General features: G+C 53.2%; 1 long non-coding RNA gene across 1 annotated transcript in view; it reads left to right on the top strand.

The window, feature by feature from the left end:
- The window catches only part of LOC117886833, a 39,363-nt gene that overhangs the window by 6,548 nt on the left and 13,083 nt on the right, over window positions 1-19,732 (top strand). The window contains exon 2 of the long non-coding RNA XR_004648063.1: window positions 12,776-12,881. This is a non-coding gene — a long non-coding RNA (uncharacterized LOC117886833). The remainder of the gene's footprint in view (window positions 1-12,775; window positions 12,882-19,732) is intronic.

Genomic DNA, 19,732 nt, shown 5'->3' with positions numbered 1-19,732 from the left:
GGCTGCGGTCCGCTGCTCCAGGCCAATGGGAGCTGCTGGAAGTGGCGGCCAGTACGTCCCTTGGCCCGTGCTGCTTCCAGCAGCTCCCATTGGCCTGGAGCAGCGAACTGCGGCCAGTGGGAGCTGCGATCGGCCGAACCTGCGGACGCGGCAGGTAAACAAACCGGCCCAGCCTGCCAGGGGCTTTTCCCCGCACAAGCGGCGGAACAAGTTTGGGACCCACTGTCCTAGAGGTTCCACAAAATTCATGTGACACAATCCTATCTTGGCTTCCCAAACGTCTCTACTGGAGTTTGGTGGTCTTCAAGGAGGTATATATATGGCCACCCCGAATGATGCTTTAACAGTGAAACATCTCAAATGGTCCATTGAAGCAAGTATCCCATGACAAAAACCTGGGGTCTTCCAAAGTCCAGCTAATAAGTTGTCCTCTGAACCCACTGATCCAAACTGTTTAATTGGCCCTCGGAGCAAGATTCTGATCCTCACCATATGAGCAGGGTCTTGTGGTTAAAGGACAGGACTAGGAGTCAAGCAATCTGCTTTCTAATCCAGTTCTGAGCTCCCTTCCCACTCCTATATGTGGTCTCTTTTGCTCAGGCTTGAAGCACATTGGCTGGACAGAGGGGAAACTTCCACTTCTGCTGGTTCCCATGGTGCTGGTATATAGAAGACTTCATGCTATCAATACAGCACCCCTCACCAGCACTACATTCAGTTAGTTTTAATTAACATCTAGCCTAGGGAAGATTATGAGATGTATTGAATGCATCAGGTTATTTGAACCAGCCAGTAAAAAAGCACAACCCCCGGAAGAAAACAACCCACGCGCTATATAGCAGACCTTTAACCAGTATGCTCTTGGATAACAACCTCCAGCAACTGTCATTACTGCATGTTAATAGCGGTGAAGTCAGAGCTAGATGTTCATAGAATGGAGGAAAATCTATCAGGGAGTGGTGGCCCAGGTAGCAAAATGGCGGGTTGGCAGGGAAAAGAATAGGAAGACAAAGAACCTAGCTCTTCAAATGTGAGACGAGTAAAGTTCTGTTCATAATCCTGTTTGAAATGTCTTGGGATGCTTGAGTGATAGTGATTGCTTGCATGGGTTACAGGCAGCACAGTGTGGAGTACTGGCAGGTGCAGTTATTTTGTACTTATATGAATTTATAATTCATACTAATGTACTTATAGATTTCAGTTCTCTTTCCTTAGTGGTTAATAGGTGAGGTGCTTCTCCTACCCCTTGGAGCAGAGCCAGGCCTTACTACCCTCCCACAGGAAACCAATCTACTGCTACCACCCTCCCAGCTCCTTTGGAATGGGACTATCAGGCCTTTCCCTGGTAGTCACTAGGGCCAATGCGTATTTGAGCTGGCACACTGAGGAAAATCTAAATGCTTTTGCTCACCGCTCCAGAGGTCATGCAGCTTCTCACCTGGAAAAAAGAACAGGAGTACTTGTGGCACCTTAGAAACTAACAAATTTATTAGAGCATAAGCTTTCGTGGATGCATCCGAAGAAGTGGGCTGTAGTCCACGAAAGCTTATGCTCTAATAAATTTGTTAGTCTCTAAGGTGCCACAAGTACTCCTGTTCTTTTTGCGGATACAGACTAACACGGCTGCTACTCTGAAACTTCTCACCTGGGAGACAGACAGCCGGAGAGTTGGGAATCAAGCTACTGTCAGCCTCACCCAGAAGATGCCATCCAGGGAATCTAGCTGCTGTCTGCCTCTCCCTGACGATACTTAGTACTAGATAAATGTCCACAATTAAATAAGTTACTAAACCATGAGCCTGTTGCCTTGCAGCCATTGTAATGGCAGTGGAGCTGGTTACGCCAACCAGCGCTAAAAAACACCTTCAGACCCTGTATTGCAACTCGCAGTCCCAGGCTTGAGACCACTAGTGGTAGCTCCAGTTGCAGGCAGGAAATGAAAGGATGTCAGGGTTGAGACAGAGGAAGCAGAGCGTATGTACTGTTTAAAGCACTGAAATAGGATCTGAGCGTCCAGCCTTGCCTCTGCCACAGACTCCTTGTGTGGTCCTCCAGCTTCAGTGCCTCAGTTTACCTGTGTCTAACGTAGGAATGAAACATTCCTCCAAAGGGGACTGTGAGGCTTTAACAAATTCATGTTTAATGTGCTTTGAGATCCTCAGATGGAAGGGACTGGAAAAGCTGCTCCTGTTGTCATAAATAAAATAATCCAATCAAATTAGGTTGTGTTGCAGCCCCCAAACCAGACTGCAGTTACTCTAACACACAGTTTATCCACTAATATTTTTGTTTTCATCCTGACCATGATGGGCCTTTTCCTCTGCTCACACCCAGTCCTGCTTCAATGTCGCGGAGCAGAGAGACTGCTATTCCCAGCCAGGCCGACTCTAGGACTGTTTTAACAGTGGCAGTGGGCTAGTTCCCATGTAAATTACCTTATCAGCTACTGGGTGATTTCTAGGTGCTCAAACAGGATCTGTAGCTAGAGTACAGCCATGTAATAACTAGTCAGAAAGGAAACATCCCTTAATCCCAGTGTTCTTGGAACACTGAATACAATGGAATTGGTTTAGGGTACACATTGTAATCATTGGGCATATAGAAGAAACTTTCTGCCTATAGTCCGGACCAGATCCTCCTGGCCGTTAGACCTTCCAATAGAGCTGTCAAAACACTGTCCCAGTTTTTCACTGAAAAAGTTCAAAATTTGAGAATTTTTTTGAGCAGTCTCCCCTTTTTGGACTAGCTCCACTTTCCAATGATTGTAGGAAAGGCATCAACTATGTAGCCAGTTCACTTAAGATACTCCGCTCAGCAGCAGCTGGTCAGCTGAACAAGGTAAATTCTATCATCCATCTCTTGGCTCGGGCTTCGTCAGAACCCAGTGGGCTGAGCAAAGTGAGCTCCTACACTTAACTCAATGGCATTTTTTGTTTGTCTGCCCAGTGTCCCCCCACCCCAATTCTAAGCCTCTATCAGCCAGCACTGAGCCCAAAAGCTCTCGCTCTAGACTTTTCTTAGGGTCTTGCTCAGCAGTGCTTCTTCCAAATGTGGCTGGAGTTTCCTTGCTGCCTTCTCAGTAGTCTCTCTGCTTCTCTTTCCTGCTTATTCACATCATCTCCCTCCCCACCCCACCCCCACTACTATTACCACCAAAACAATACCTAGCCACACCCCTCTCTTACATAGTTCACATTCCTCAGTGGTCTCACATGCCCCTTTGTTTTGGGCAGGGGCATGTGCTTGCTTCACGGGGGTGAAGAATGCTCTTGTTTCATAAAGGAGCTCCAGGATTCCTTACAGCTATCTTAAATGATGGGTGGTGGTTCCAGCTGCAATGATGTTTCACCCAACCCCCAACCCCAACAATACTTGAAATGTGGTTGGAAAAGCGACCCTTCGAAAACTTGCCCCTTCTTTCTCCACAGATCTGGAACTTTCACCAAAGTGTTGGCAACCCCTTACCCCCGCCAAAAAAAATCAGTTTTTGCGGCTGTAAGCGACTCCGGTGCCCCCACCGTTCTGGCGCAATGAAGTGGATGGAATCTGTGCTTGCCCATTGCATCAGCAAAGTGATTAGATTAGTTCCAGTCACAAGGCTAACTTCTACCCTCAATTTCACCTAGAGTGACCAGATAGCAAGTGTGAAAAATCGGGACGGGGGTGGGGGGCAATAAGAGCCCATATAAAAATAAGCCCCAAATATCGGGACTGTCCCTATAAAATAGGGACATCTGGTCACCCTAATTTCCCCGGAGAGGGGAAACAGTGGTGCTTGCACAGGTGTATTGCTGAGTGAGGCCTACAGAAAGACCTGAACTCTCCTTACCCTGCCTCCAAGAAGTATAAAACAGGTTGGCCTTAAAGGGAGGGAGACACTTTAACTGTTTGCCAGACGCTGGGAATGGGCCATGGGGTGGATCACTTGGTGATCACCTGTTCTGTTCATTCCCTCTGGCATTGGCCACTGTCAGAAGACAGGACACGGGGCTAGATGGACCTTTGGTCTGACCCAGTCTGGCGGGTCTAAGGAGGCCTTGGCAGTTTCCAGCAGCACTTGACTGGTTTCAGGGGCTTGAGAAGAGGCGTTTGCTCAGCGGGGGAAATATGTGCCGCCCAAGGGCTCTTGCGCTGCAGAGACCGGGGTGAGGGCTGGAGGTGGGAGAGGGGCTGAACACAACCTTACCCGGCCCCCTCTCCTCCCTGCCCGATCTGCCAGGGCGCCTCCCCCGCCCCCCAGTTTGCTGTGGGCGTGTGGCCGAGACACCCCCCGGGAAAGCCACCAGCCGCTTCCATGCCGCCCCCGCGGAGCTAAGGGAAGAGGCAGCCCCAGTGAGGGAGCAGAGCCCAGGGGTGAAGGGGGGGAGCAGAGGGACCCTCCCCGCCGCTCCTGCCGCTGGCGAGGTGACTCAGGAAGGTGGCACCAGGCAGGGATATGCAAATCGCGCCCCCCCTCCGGCTCGCCCGGCTGCTGCTTTCCTCCGGCTCGCGTGGTGCGGGAGCGGGTCCGGGCTGCGGCGGCTGAGCGGCGGGAAAGAGACCAGAGCGCCGGTAAGTTTCTCCTTCCCCAGCCCCCGGGCTGCCCTCCCCGGGCGTCCTGGGAACTTTTTCCGGCCAGATCCCTCCCGAAATCCCCACTCCGGTCTCTGGCTCCTCCGGGCAGGGCAGGGGGGCGGGGGCGCAGCGCTCACACCCCGGAAATCAAGGCAGAGCCGGCTCCCAGCTTGGCCCCTCTGATGGGAGACGCTGTCCCCGGAGTTGGAGTCTGTCTGTTCTAGAGCGCAGCCCCGCGTGGGTCACAGCCCGGGCGTCCAGCCTGTCCTTTCCGCGCAAGGAACTGGGCAGGCGTTATTTTCAACGCTGCGCTGGGCGCAGGCAGGGTGGCGGTAGCGCGTAGAGGAACTTGCCATTGGCTGCGCCTGGGAACGCGATTCCCTTGCTGCTCCGGAGCCCCCGGGGGCCTGTCACCGCCACGTTGTTTGGGGTCCATTTGTCTCTCTCCACCGGACCAGGGCAATAAACGCGTAAAGGTTTCAGGGGCTGAGCTCGTTTGCAATGTAAACGCATTCCAGGCTGGGGCTGCCACCAGACAGGAGCTTTCCAACAAAATCCAAACCCTCCAAGCCCCTTCCTGCTGGGGCTTGTAAAAACCTTGATACAGGAAGACCTACATCCACCTGTCTTCTGCACGTCTGTTCCGCCCTGGCTACAGCAGCATTGTTCTGCAAGGGGGCTCGATCGGACCCCATTGTGCTAGGCGCTGTACAGACACAGATCAGTAGTTCTCAAACTTGTGTCCTGGTGACCCCTTTCACGTAGCAAGCCTCTGAGTGCGACACCCCCCCCCCATGAAATAAAAACACTTTTTAATATATTTAACCCCATTATAAATGCTGGAGAGAAAGCGGGGTTTGGGGTGGAGGCTGACCTCACGACCCCCTGAGGGGTCCCCACCCCCAGTTTGAGAACCCCTGCAATAGATGCTCACTGCCCCAAAGAGCTTCCAATCTAAGCACAGGGTAACAGATGGAGTGGGGCAGCTCGAGGTAACTGCGAGATTGTCTCGCCGCAGCAGGCACAGGCCCCTCTGCCTGTGAAACAGGAATTCCCGCAATATTCTGATATTTAGTCACATTCCTGTTAAGGTGGGTGAGGTCAGATCTTTGATTGGATCAGCTTCTGTTGGTGAAAGAGACGAGCTTCCAAGCCACACGGAGTAAAGCTATTACCTCACCCGCTGGGTCTCTCTAATACCCTGGGACTGACTCGGCTACAGCACTGCAAACGCTAGTGGGAAGGGGCATTTTGGCTACACGGGAAATGCACAGCCACAGATTCTGATACACTTATTCACCCTGAGTAGTGTCGCACTGAGCGCGTAGCTCCATTGATTTCAAAGGGCCTGAGGACCTATCTACCCAAGGCCGTGTCTATACTTGGGAGCCGACGTCACCATAGCCCCCTTGTGTAGATGCAGTGTGCACGGACAGAAGCAGTATTTTGCCAGGGGGAGGGACTCATCCTGGGAAGAACTCTTTTGCCCATGCAACTGCGTCTACACTGGGGGAGGGGGGTTGTTGGCATAGCGATGTCAGCTGGGGGCGGGGTTTGTTCATAGCCACGTCCCCGATGTGACTATCCCAGTGTAAGTCGGAAGTATATAGAGCAGGGGTGGCCAAACTGCAGCTCACAAGCCACATGTGGCTCTTTTACGGTTAAAGTGCAGCTCGCCAAGCCCCCCACGCCCCTCCCATTCTCCACCTGCCAGACTGGGGAGGGGGGAGCTCAGGGCGTCTGCCCCGTGGCAGGGTGCCGGGGCTCGGGGCTTCAGGAGGAGCAGGGCTGAAGCCAGGAGCCCTGGCAGGCGCGCTTGGCTCTCTAACTTCTGAAGATGATCATATGCTGCCACAGTTGCAGTCAGCAAAGGAGCCTGAGCTGGGGTCCCACTTGGATCAGTAGATTAGGAAAGACGCTACCGACGTGTAGTGAATCCACCTCCCCGAAAGGTGGTAGCCACAGCGAGGGGAGAAGCCCTCCCGCCGACCTAGCGCTGTCTACACTGGGCGTTCGGTCGGTCCACACCCCTAAGTGACGACGTAAGTGTGGAGTGTAGACCAGGGCTAAGTCCTTTAGTCTCTCCATATCCCAGTTCCCCAGGTGTAAATTGTGGACAACAGCCCTGGCCTGCCTCCAGCCCTGAGCCGGAGGTGCTCTGGGGATGGGGGCTGTATAAATAAGTACCTTTAGCTGCTTAGCCTGAGTTAACCTTCACAGCCGGCCTCTCCCCAATTGCCAGTGAGGAGATGGGTGATGGGCAGAGGTAGCCCGTCCTGGGGGATTGCATTACATCTTTTGCTGGGCTGTTTGATTTGATCTGGGGTAACCAGGGCTTAAATTCTCATAGAGTATTTCCCAGAGCCGCCCCTCATCCCATGCCCTCCCCCATTCAGGGCTCTGGGCTTCAGCAGTGGGGCACCAGAGCTGGGGGCTTCAGCCCCGTGGGGTGGGGGGCGCCGGGGCTCGGGGCTCCTACCCTGTGGGTTTGAAAATATTTCCCGGAGCTCTGCTCTGGACAGCTGTGGCTGAATTTAAGTTCTGGAGGTAACAGAGAGGTTGATTGATGTGTTTTTAAAAGAGAGTCAAGGGCAGGCAGAGTGCTGGATGGGGGTGTCTCTGTTGCAGAGGAGCAGAAATCCAGTGATACACATACGCAGTGTAAGTATCTGGCGTTTGGGTAACGAAGAAACGTTTCACTGGACGTGCCAGGGCAGAATCACAACTGACTCAGTACTTTCCAATCTCGCCGTATCCAGCCTCCCGTCTAGCACAGGTCTTGTTGCCAGACAGCTCTCTCCCAATTCGCAAGCCACAAACTGGTTTATCAGTGACGTGAATCCTAACAAGACTAGGACAACATGTGGCTTGGGTTGGCGGGATCTCTGGCTTTGAAAGGTTAGAGGGAACAAGCGATGCACAGTCTGTCCCAGCAGCTGGAGGGAGATGGAAGACAAGATGGAGTAAATGGGAATAACGCTACTGAGGTTACTTCCGTTTACAACAGCTGAGGCTTTCGCCCCGTCACTTCCAATCTTATCCTATGATCCCTAAGACTTGGTCTCCACTTAAAACTGACACCGACACAGCCGTTTTGGTTAGGAGTATGATTGCTTTTTACTGATATAGCTATGCCAGTACAAGCTCTAGTGTAGACACACTTATACCAGCATATGGGGGCTTTTCCCAGCATAGCTTATGTCCCTTGGGGAACAGGTATGAGCGGTGCCAACAGAAGCACTTTTATGCCTGTGTAAACTGCGTCTCCACTGGGAGGGTTTGCAGGTGTAGCTATGCCAGCAAAACTTTTCGAGTGTAGACAAAATCAAAGAGAGCAGCAAATAAATATTTCAATAATATGCAGTTGGGAATACGCCTCGCAAATACAAAATGGAGTGTATTTCAACCTTGTGTTGGCATAAAGCAATACACTTCCTAGCATTTCTTGCCACCTTCTGTCCTAATTCGTTGTGTGGTGCTACTTTACATTGGGAAACAGCTGCCATATTCCCCCCAGAGCTGGCTGCATTTCAGTGTTGAACAATTTCTGTTTAAGTGCTTTGACAGCTCTTGTGATGAAAGGCATTATAGAAAAACATGAGACTTGCACTGTTAATGCATCATCCCATCACATAATGTCGATAAATACACAGACAAGCTGTTTAGAAGGGGCCAGTGCCATATCTTAGCAAGAACATCCGTCTCCTGGCAAGAAAAAAAATCCAGCCTTGTTTAGCAAGATGTTACTGAAGGGTCACACATTTCATAGTTTCTGTAGGCTGAACGCATTGCACACACCAAGGGCTTCTTGTCTTCTTTAACAACTCCCCCCCCCCCCCCCCCCCCGCCCCCAGCAGCTTTCTCGCTCTCACATCCTCCTGTGTTTCAGGAATTCCCTGCAATCCTCCTACTGCCTTCCTCATTCCTGGGATTCTGGGTGCCCCTTTTCCCCACTGCCAAGGGCTCTGTGTTTCCCCCGCCCCCCAGTCCTCACTCCACCACATGGCAGGGGCTCCGTGTGTCTCCCATTCCCCCTGCTCCTGTTTTAACCTACCTATGTCTAGAGGGTCACACACTTCATTGCTTCTGTTGGCCAAGCTTGAATCCCCCCATGTGTGCCCTGCCCGACGCACACACTTTGTAATTTAAGTTGTTTCTTTTCTGTCTGTCTCAGAGATGTCCAGGGGTCCCCATTTCAAGTGCCATTGGGAGGATGGGCAGAGCCCAGATGGGGATGTTGCCACACTGGAGGGTGTTAATAACTCCCATCAAAGAGGTCTTTGATCTATAGACAATTCCAGCTGATGGGTGTGCTAACCAGATGCCATAGGGCTGGGTGCGTTCCCTGCTCCCCACTTCTGGCTTTATGATTTTCCCCCAAATCAACAGAATTCTGCCCACTGATGCCTGGAACATTCCTGGACATTTTGAAATTGATCGGATGCGGCATTCAAAAGTTACCATCGGAGAAATGCCCTCACGTTGAGCGTAGGCCTTGCTTCACTAAGGCCTGGTCTACACTTAAATTAAGTGTAACCCCCCACCTAGCTACATCCCTCGGGGCTGTGAAAATGTTTTGCCCTGAGCATTGTAGTTAGGTCGATCGACCCCTCAGTGAAGACACAGCTAGGAATTCTTCCATGGACCTGGATACCACCCCTCGGAGAGGTGGATGAACTACACTGATGGATGGAACCATCGATGTAGGAAGCGTCTACACTATGGTGCTACAGCAGCACGGGTGCAGCACCGTAGCTGTGCCACTAGCAGCGAAATAGCAAAGCAGGTTTGCGGGTATCGTTTTGTCTCGTGCTTGTCTGAGCAGTGAAGCACGTGGGTTTTGGTAAAGTATTAAAGAAGGGAAATCAATGGTGTCTCAGCATGAAACACGAGAGCCATCCATCATACCAGCTTTTCCATTTGTTCCATTAGCATTGCCTGGTGCAGGGTACACTCTACAGGTGCCTTCCAAGTTGTGCCATGGGCTAGCCTAGGGTTACCATATTTCAGCAAGCAAAAAAGAGGATGGGAGGAGCCCCGCCCTAGCCCCTCCCACTTCCCGCCCCCCCAGAACCCCCCCCCCTCCCCCCGTTCCTTGTCCCCTGACTGCCCCCTCCTGGGACCCCTGCCCCTAACTGCCCCCCAGGACTCCACTCCCTATCTAAGCCTCCCTGCCTCTTGTCCCCTGACTGCCCCAACCCTTATCCACACCCCCATCCCCAGACAGACCCCTGGGACTCCCACGCCCCATCCAACCACTCCCCACCCCCCGACAGCCCCCCCCAGAACTCCCAACCCATCTAAACCCCTCTGCTCCCTGTCCCCTGACTGCTCCGATCCCTCTCCCCACTCCTGCCCCCTGACAGCTCCCCCCCAGAACTCCCAGCCCCCTCCCCCCCGCTCCTTGTCCCCTGACTGCCCCCTCCTGGGACCCCTGCTCCTAACTGCCCTCCAGAACCCCACCCCCTACCTAAGACTCCCTGTTCCTTGTCCCCTAACTGCCCCCTCCTAAGACCCCCCCCAACTGCCCCCCAGGACCCTACCCCCTACCTGTACCCTGACTGCCCAAAACCTTCTCCACCCTCCCAAAAAGCCCCCCTCTGAACTCCCGACCCCCCCTCCCCGTTTCTTGACTGCCCCCTCCAGAACCTCCCTGCCCCTTCTCCTGCCCCCTGGCCCCCTTACCCTGCTGCTCAGAACAGGGTGTTGGGCTCTGTGCGAGCCGGACACGTGGCTGCGCTCCCCAGCACAACACACAACCCGGTCCCTGGTCCTGCACAGTGCTGCCGGAGCCGGGCTGCAGGGGAGAGCTGCCGGCTCAGAATGCAGGGCGGATCTCCTCTACAGCTGCTCCGGAGTCCAGCCCGTGACTTTCCTGCAGCCCTCCCAGCCGCTCGCTCTGCTCTGCCGGGGGAGGGGGGAAATCCCGGACATTTTGAGTTATTTACAAATTCCCCCCAGACGCTATTTTTAGCACAAAAAGGAGGACATGTCCGGGTAAATCCGGACGAATGGTAACCCTAGGCTAGCCAGAATGCCACTTGGATTCTCTGAGGCAGGGCACACAGCCGCCACTTCTAAGGCCAGAAAATCGGGCTGCATGTAAAGTGAAATTAATATTTTACTACCTGTTGTTACCGAATGGCAGCCCTGAGGTGCTGAGCAGAAGTTAATGATTAAATGCAAAGTTAACATGGCTACTGACCAGGATTTCAGCAGAGCTACTCCTGATTTCCTGAGATCAGAATCAGGCTCCTTTGATATATATGATCATAGCCAACAGAGATGGAAAGTTGCTACTAGGTCACTGAGTCAATGCACTGCAAAGACTGGATGTCATCCCACGGTGGGGGATGGAGTGGATATTAGACTAGGTGGTAGCAAGAGGGAGTTCCCATGGGAGTACAGCGGGAATAGGGAATGTTTATGCACAGAGAAATGAGCAGTGTGTCCTGAGTTCCCTGTGCTGCTAGTAAAGATATCTGGTTTTTGGCAAGTATTTTCCTCCCAGCCCAACCTCTTCTGCTGCCAGACACCAAAACAGCCTGATTCCGATCCTGTAAATCAGGAGTAGCTCGGTTGAAGTCAGTGAACTTGAGCTGGTGTAAACCTGGTGCCGCTGAGATCAGAATCAGGCCAGGAGCTATTCTTCCAACTGCAGTCTCTCTCCTTCTCCCACCCTATGCTATATACCTCTTCCATGCTACCCCCTACGCTCTAAACTACCTCCACCTCATTGGCCACAAGTGACGCCTCCAAGCCACTTCCTTTACCTCCCTCCTTAAAAGTCATGCTTTGCTCATGCTGCCCGTGCTGGTCCCCCTGCCTCCCAGTACTACCCGCTCCCACACTCACACCTTAATTCTTTGCATTGCACCTGTCTATGGCCCCGATCCTGCACTGAGCACTGGGCAAGCGGATCCATGCACTCTATGTAGAGCCCCATTGAAATTAATGGGGCTCCACGTCATTCTGGGGTGTACGAACAGGAGTGTCATATGTAAGACCCCAGAGATAATTGTTCAGCTCTACTCAGCATTGGGGAGGCCTCAGCTGGAGTCCTGTGTCCAGTTTTGGGCACTGCACTTTATGAAAGAGGTGGACAAATTGGAGAGAGTCCAGAGGAGAGTGACAAGAATAAGAGATTTAGAAAACATGAGCTATGGGGAAAGTTTGCAAGACCGGTGTATGTTTAGTCTAGAGAAGAGAAGGCGGGGAGGAGATCTGATAACAGTCTTAAAATATGTAAAAGGTTTTATAAAGAGGGTGTTGATCCATTGTTCTCCATGTTCACTGAGTGTAGGACAAGAAGTAATTGGATTAATTTGCAGCAGGGGAGATTTAGGTGAGATATCAGGAAAAACCTAACTCTAAGGGTAGTTAAGCACTGGAACAGGCTTCCAAGGGAGGGTGTGGAATCCCCGTCACTGGAAGTTTTAAAGAACAGGTTAGACAAACTCCTGTCAGGAATGGTCTAGGTTTACTTGGTCCCGCCTCAGAACCGAGGGCAGGACTTGGTGACTTCTTTAGGTCCCTTCCAGTCCTAAATTTTTCTGATTCTTTGGGCACAAGGGTCTGCCCGGTTGAGCTCCAAATGAGAGGCTTGTGTTGCAATCAGTCAGTGGGAGGTATGCACCCATAACCTAGGGCAGAATGTGGTTCTTTAGACTGTGAACTCCGTGGGTGCAAAGTCTTCCTCTCGGAGAAGAGTCTGAACTAAAACCCCAGACCCAAACTTTGTAGCTGTGGGCCCGTCTTTATTTCCTATGTGTCAGATTCCTCTGATTATGGTCTCATCATCTGTTTCTCTGGAAGCAATTGTGACCCCGTAATACAGTGCTGGACTCTGCCGGATCACATAACAGGAAGAGGGGAGTGGCGAAGTTCTCACTAACCATGATTCACTGGTGATACAAAAGCATATGTGCAAATTGATTCACACTCAAATAGCCTATGTTTGAAAGTTTCCCCAAGTTTAAATGTTCTTCTTTAAACTAAACAACAAACATTGAGTCATCAAGTGCCATGACATCAGTTAGTGGTTTTTCTGTCATGAACACCACTGCTTCCTGTTGTTTCCCAGTTCGACACTGTACATGTGTGTATATATACACACAGCTAGACAGAGCCACCTTAGAGAACCTTTCAAATGCAAAACAAGAGAAACCTACCAGTGCTGCTTCCTGTCTGGGCGCTTTCTGAAATGTTCGTCTCTTTGCAGCAGTCGTGAAGCAGAGGAGCAGATCCGGAGCGCTGTGCGTTTAATTTATGAGCCACTCCACTCTAAAAGGATGAAAACATGGGACTTAAGTTATCCTGCCTGAAAGGTAAGAATGCACTTCAGCCCTTGCATGTCTGTGTGGCCTGCAGCACGCTCACCACTTGCTGTGTTGGGCAGAGTCAGAGTGCAATGTAACGTTCCTGGTTCCTCAAGGGTTTTTTCCACTGGGCTAGAAAAATCTCCAGCAACCTCAAAATATTTAGCAGGGTGTAATTTACCTAGGAGCCACTATGGCTCAGAATCCACAACTGGGAATGTTCTGGGGACATCCCCTTTAAGCTGGAGAGGGCTGTTGGTAGCAATGTACAATTTGTAGCCATGCTGAGCATCTCTTGCCCCTCTCAGGTTCCACAACGTTGCCTCTTCTCCAAGGCAGAACTCCCATGACACAGGAACCGATCCTCCCTCTTTTCCATCTCTCCCTTCAGAGAGGAGGCGCGGTCTTGTGCTTAAGGCACTGAACTGAGAGGCAGGAGATGTGGGTTCTTTCCAGCTCTGCTACCGACTCAAACAAGTCAACCCGTGCCTCAGTTTCCCATCTGTAAAATCAGAATAATGCTCCTACTCTAGCCTATTTAGATTGTGAGTTCTTCGAGGCAGGCCTGTCTCTTACTAAGTTCTAGTACAGCACCTAGCACAATGAGACGCCAATCTCAGCCGGAGCTTCCAGGTGCTACTGAAACATCAATAATAACAATCCACTCATGTCATCGTCCAAAGGGGGCAGGGCAGTTCTGTAGAGGTAACAGGCCTTATGAAGAACAAGAAAACACTGCTAGTCTCCTTCCCCCAAGAAAATTGAATGCTGGGTACAGCTACATGCTGGCAAACATGGTCTCCATAATTCAGGGTCAGTTACAACCATCCAACGCAAAGAATCTCTGCGTGGATCTGATGTATAGTTTCCCCAGGCCTCAGTTTCCTGCCCAGCAAAATTGTATCCCCAATAGCCCCACGCCTGCCTCCTTCACAGAGAGCCAGGCCACTCCTGGCTGCAAACTGAGCAGCAAGGGGGTTCACCCAGAGCTGCCCACGGAGTCACTTCCCTCCAGAGCTGTATCTGCCTCTTTCTGTGGTGAGCAATGATTATTGTACTCAGCATTTTCCCAGTGGGAGGGAGGGCACCCTGTGAAGGGGGTGAGTGTTGCTCTCCTTTTAGAGGCAGGGGAAGCTGAGGCAGAGACTTTCACTACGTGCATGGGGAGTCGGTGGCCACGTGGGGATTAGAACCCAGAATTTCCTAGCACCCAGCCCTGTATTCAGGCCACCCGGGCAGTGGTACGTCCAACACAGGCAAGACTACATGGGAGGGAAAGATACCAGACCTGAATAGCGTAGGAGGGCAATGCTGCCAGCTCTTGGGGTTTGATCGTGAGTCTCGTGCTATTTGGTGTTTTTGCTAAGAGTCCTGTGATTAGGGAAGGGTCTCAACTTTCAATTTAGAAAAAATAGTAAGTTTGAGCTCTCTGGGGGCAAGGGAGTGTCTTTTTGTCTGTGTTTGTGCAGCGCCTGGCACAATGGGCACCCGGGCCATTACTAGGGCTCCTACGAGCTACCGCAACACAAATAATAAATAACAATTTTCACCTTCCTGGCTTGAAAATGTGACCTGGGGATGTTCAAAGCCCAGTTCCCTTCCCCCCAGCCCCCCATCAGATTGGCTTAAAAATTATGAGATTTTAAAGTAATCTCGTGATTTCGGGGGGCGGAGGGGGAGGGCTGCCTCGTGATTTTTTGGCCACTCCGGGTTGGTGCTGCAGGAATTGGCCAGCTGTGACTATGGGCAGAGGCATGGGCCCTCGCTCCAGCAGCAGATGCCTGGTGTTCGTATAGCTGGCACAACGGTGAGTTTTATGGCTGCAATAACCCGGGGGCGTTGGAGGCTGAAGGAAAGCTGGAGGCCATTAGTGATTTATGATTATGACTTGCTAAAACCACAGCTGGCAGGAGCCCGCGGTGCTTGTCGCATGTCCCGGGGAACTGGCAGCCAGGCTGAGAGGCCAGGGACTGATGCACAGACTGGCTCGGAGCCCCCCTTTGCCAGCCAACAGGACTGTGGGTTTAATGGGAAAGGGGATGTGGAGCTCCCGCGGCTGTGGTGGGCAAGGCTGATGCAGACACACTTCTGCTTTTGCAGACAAACCCACCCAGGAGGCGGAGCTCAGCCGGTGGCTGCAGACGGCCCCTCCCCATGGCTTCCAAGGAAAGGTGGTGACTCACTGCTCCCTGGGGGATGGAAAGGGCCAGTGAGATCAGCCCCGGCCAGCTCCACACTGCAGCTGGGGTGGGACTGTTCCCTACAGGAAAGGCAATTTGTTAGTCTCTAAGGTGCCACAAGTACTCCTGTGCTTTTTGCGGATACAGACTAACACGGCTGCTACTCTGAAACCTAATGTTGCCAGGTGATTCATGGATGGGGCTTCCACCCCTTCCCCTGGAACTTTGTTCAGTGATCTCACTGCCAGGGCATCTGCCCACCTGGTCGATTTCCTGCGGATCCTCCTCGGACCCCCTGTGCAGCCCCTGCTCCAGCTGGGCGTCTGTACAAACGGGGGCTCTTTGTGAAGGGGCAATGCGCCTCGTCTAGAGTTTGAACCCAGGGCCTGTGGCACCCCCCCCGCTGCGCCCCTCGACTGATGAGCTTTGTGACAAAACCGAGGGGAGGGGAGCCGACGCCCACACTTTGCCCACCCGGTGGCCGAGTCTGCCGGGGGCTCCTCTTGCCGGCTCCCAGTTCCCACGTGGAACGGGGAGATGAGGGTTTGTTCAGACAGCTCCTCAGAGACGGCCACAGCAGCAATGAACCCCAGGCCAGCGGGAGGAAGCATCTCTCAGGAGCCCCAGAGAGGCAGGAAGCTCAGCTGCTAGGGGTGGGAGACGCGTACCTCTCAGGGGGACGGTGCTGGCAACCCTTGGCAGTGAACGGCTCTCAACAGCGACCCCTTCTGGCCAGCGGTTGGAGCAATGCTCATGGGCTCAGATGGAGCACCCGTCCAACCCTTCTTGGGTCAGAGATGGTCACCAAGACGCAGGACCTGAGTTGGGGAGGCCTCTCTCCCCACTATCTCTGAATGGACAGCTGCATGGGTGCTGCTCTGGGGAAGCTTGTTTGCAAAGCAGCAGCGAGCGCTCTAATGCACTCCGCTGTCTCAGCGGGCGAGTGCTGAATATTGCATCACCCATTAGCTTTTACGGCTGCTTGGCCAAGGGACTAGCCCAGTGCCAGGGAATGCTGTCAGCGCTAATGCAGAGCCCGAGGGCTGAGCCCTGGAAAGCGGCTGCCTCGCGGTCCCAGGGGGGCTCCGTGCACAGCTGGTGTGTGCCAGTTCCCTCGGGCAGAAGCTCTGGGGAATGTGGCTTGAAAACTATCTCCCAGGAAGAAGCGGGGAAAAGCCGCCCCATGCCACACTGAACATATGGGTGATTTATCCTGTCTTTGGAGCCAATGCAGGTAAACAAGGTGTTTTGTCAAGCTCCCGGGGAACAGCATGGCCGTACCATGTGATCCAGCTCCCTGCAGCCAGCCTCATACCTGCCCCCATGCAACGTAACCCAGCATGTCCTCTGCCCCTGGAACAGCTAGTCCTCAACTCAGCAAATGTTTAATGTACAAATAGTGCCGAGCCACAAAGCCTAGATGCGGAGTCAGAGCCGGATCTAAACCTTCCCAGAGTTTGAGGGGTTCCCATATGGTTTTCTAGATCAGGCCGGTTATAAAGCTGGACCCCCAGGTCCCACAGCTTGGATCTGGAGTCAGACTTCCCCATTCTTTGGGGATGTTTGGGGCCTGCCTCTCTGGTTGTAAGCCCAGTAGGAGGGAAGATTTAAAGTACAGTCACGTCTCACTCTAATTCTAGCCCAGAAACTCCATGAGGATTTTGAATCTGAACTGAGATCCAGAACCGGGCTATGCAGTGTGGATGTCCTCTCGCTAAGGGGACATCCACACTGCAGTCCAGAGGCATGACAGCAGCATGTGTAGACACACCCACGCTAGCGTTAATCCAGCTACTCAGATACAACAGCAGTAAAGCCACAGCAGCGTGGGCTTCAGCATGGCCTGTACAAGCCATGGGACCCTGGGTAATAGGACCTGAAGTCCGTGCTGGTGTCTTCATTATTACAGGTTCTTCAGTTAGCTAGATCAAAACCAGCTTGGGTATGTCTACACATGCTGCCACTCCACCTCTGAGCAAAGCTTCTGCTCCAGGCTGTCCTCTCCACTTGGAGAGGTGGGAGCTGGATCCCACCTTGTGCCTTGGGACCATTCTTAGATTTTGGCCAGATAAAGACGGGAGTAGAGAAGGGTCCCTAAATGAAAGAGAGACATCACCATCGCCCTGCAGGGTGCTGCGGATACAGGCGGGCAGAGGGTGCCCAGCGCAATAGTGAGCTAGTGACAGAGGAGGCTGGGTGGGGAAGATGGAGACCCCCAGGGGGGATCAGGGAGAAGGAATCCATGTTGGGGCTGATGGAGGAAGATCAAGGAACATAGGTAGGGCCCTACCAAATTCACGGCTGTGAAAAACGTGTCCTGGACTGTGAAAGCTGATCTCCCCTGGGAAATCTGCCACACTGCCAGCAGCTCCTACCCTGTGCCGGGCTCTAGCTGCTAGTCCCGGCTGGGGAGGGAGAGGGACGAGACCTCCTCTTCCCCTGCAGGAGTTGCTCCCCGGGCAGGTCAGACCCCACCGCCGGGATCTCCCCTGGCTGCAGGAAGCTCAGCGGTTCCAGCTGTCACCTCCCCACATGGAGAGGCTGCGGCTCCAGCTGTCAGCCCCGCACTTGTGCGGGAGACAGCCAGAAAATATGGTAACCTTCCCCCCAGACTCTGCGACCCGCTGCTGACGGTGGTGCTGGCTTTAGAGCTGGGTACCGGTGTGCAGCCTTCCCCTCCGGCTGCCCAGCTCTGAAGGCAGCGCTCCTGCCAGCAGCAGGGCGGAAGTAAGGGTGGCAATCCCACGACCCCCCTACAATACCCTGGTGACCCTCTCCCCCACAACCGCATTTTGGGTCGGGACCCTCCCCCCAGTTACAACACCCTGAAATTTCAGATGTAAACAGCTGGAAATGTGAAACTGACTAATTTTAAAAATCCCCCTGGCCGTGAAATTGACCAAAATGGACCCTGAATTTGGTAGGGTCCTAAACCTAGGATGCACTGGGAATGAATCTTTGAGGGGCAAGTTTTGCTTGGGGGAGGTATGTTTAGTTTCAATCTACCCCTGGCCCCATTGTGGGGGGCAGAGGAGAGGCCAGGATTTGAGGGTCAGAGAAAGCAGGTGATAAGTGGGGCGCCTGGGCTGGCTCCGGCAGCACACGTGCTCCCACTGGCTTTAACTGGAGGTGAGCGTTCAGTGCTGCTCAGGATCAGGCCCTCAGTAAATAACACTGGGCGGACGGAAGGGAGACGTTTCCCCCCTTCGCGGCCTGGTCCCTGCTCAAGCACTGGCAGTGGCTGGAGCTACGTTTGTGAAGTGGCGGCCTGTGTGTGGCTTCCCCCCGGCCCTGGCCTGTCGGCGATTGATCCCGAGCAGCCCGCCAGTCGATCATCGTAGTGAGACGAGCTACTTTAAACGGAATGGGCTACGGAGCCTGTTCCACCTCAGCGCTGTCCAACGCAAAGCGGCAGGCCCCGGGCCAGAGGCACGTCTGCTTTGCTGGTGGGAAACCCTCTAATGTTTGCTCATGAGATGAGAACCCTGAGGAGACCCCCTCACACACAGCACCGGCTCACCCACCACCACGGTAGCTCAGAGTCCCTGGGAAGGCGGGATCCAGGTCTGGAGTGGATCTTCGCAGTTGGGTCCCAGGGATGGGCCAAACCAGATACCCAGCTCCAACTGCCCCCCAAGCCTAGGATATGTTCGGATTGATCAGTGATGGGGGGCCATGAAAGATCCCAGTATCTGAACACCTCGCAATCTTTACAGCTGGGGAACCGAGGCACAGAGAGGCTCTGTAACTTGCCCAAGGTCATGCAGGAAGTATGTGACACAGCCGGGACCTGAACCCAGGTCTCCCAAGAGCTGGCTTTCAACTCAGACGGTTCCTCTGGTTTAAATGGGCACATGGTGGTCTCTGATGAACACAGTTCCGCCTTTGCACTTCTAGTTTAGCTTTCACCTTGGTGGCTTTTGGTTTGGGCTCGGCTGGAAGGTGCTGCCATGGCAACCCCGGAGGCAGACGCCTTCCTCTCCTTCACAGAGGCCCTGATCCAAAGCCCATGGAAAGACTCCCAAGGACTTCAGAAGGCTTCAGATCAGGCCTATGATGAGAACAGCGACCTATGAAGCTCCTCCAAGCAACATACCACCACCCTGCCCTGAGGGGATGAGATCAAGGGGGTGGGACAGGAGCTCTCTGGCTCCCCCAGTTCTTGTTCTTTCTACTGAAACACCCAGTGAAATAGTCTGTTGTGCCCATGGCTTTTTCAGGGTGAACGCTTGCTCCATAAGCACCTGGCCCGAGTCCATGAAAGCCAAAGAGCCAGCAGGTGGTAGCTATTTCTGGTGCCCGCCGGACTGTACTGGAGTCCCAATGGCAGCCTTCCCTCACAGCCGACTCCGTGAGCCCCAGTGCCCCGCTGCTCGCCCTTCCCATTCTGTAATGTGAACCCCACAAGGTTTCGAAGTCCTGGGCCAGAATCCTTTTAGCCCTAGGTCATCCTTGGAAAAGTGTCTTGGTTTTCCTCAGGCATCCAATGTGCATGTATAGGGAGCGGCATAAGGGGTCCTTTAAAAACAGTCCCCCTGTGCTACTGGTAGCACACTAAGCTGTGCATTAAAGCCCCTCCGACAGCTCATAGCTGGGCATCTCCCACACAGCCCGTGACACGGCTGGAGCCTCGTTTTTTATATCCATCGGGGCACAGCCACTAAATCCAAAGGCTCAGGC

The sequence above is a fragment of the Trachemys scripta genome, chromosome 13 (assembly GCF_013100865.1).
Source record: "Trachemys scripta elegans isolate TJP31775 chromosome 13, CAS_Tse_1.0, whole genome shotgun sequence".
Lineage (NCBI taxonomy): Eukaryota > Metazoa > Chordata > Testudines > Emydidae > Trachemys > Trachemys scripta.
Note: the sequence above shows the minus strand (reverse complement) of the source record. Positions and strands in the feature narration are given on the sequence as shown.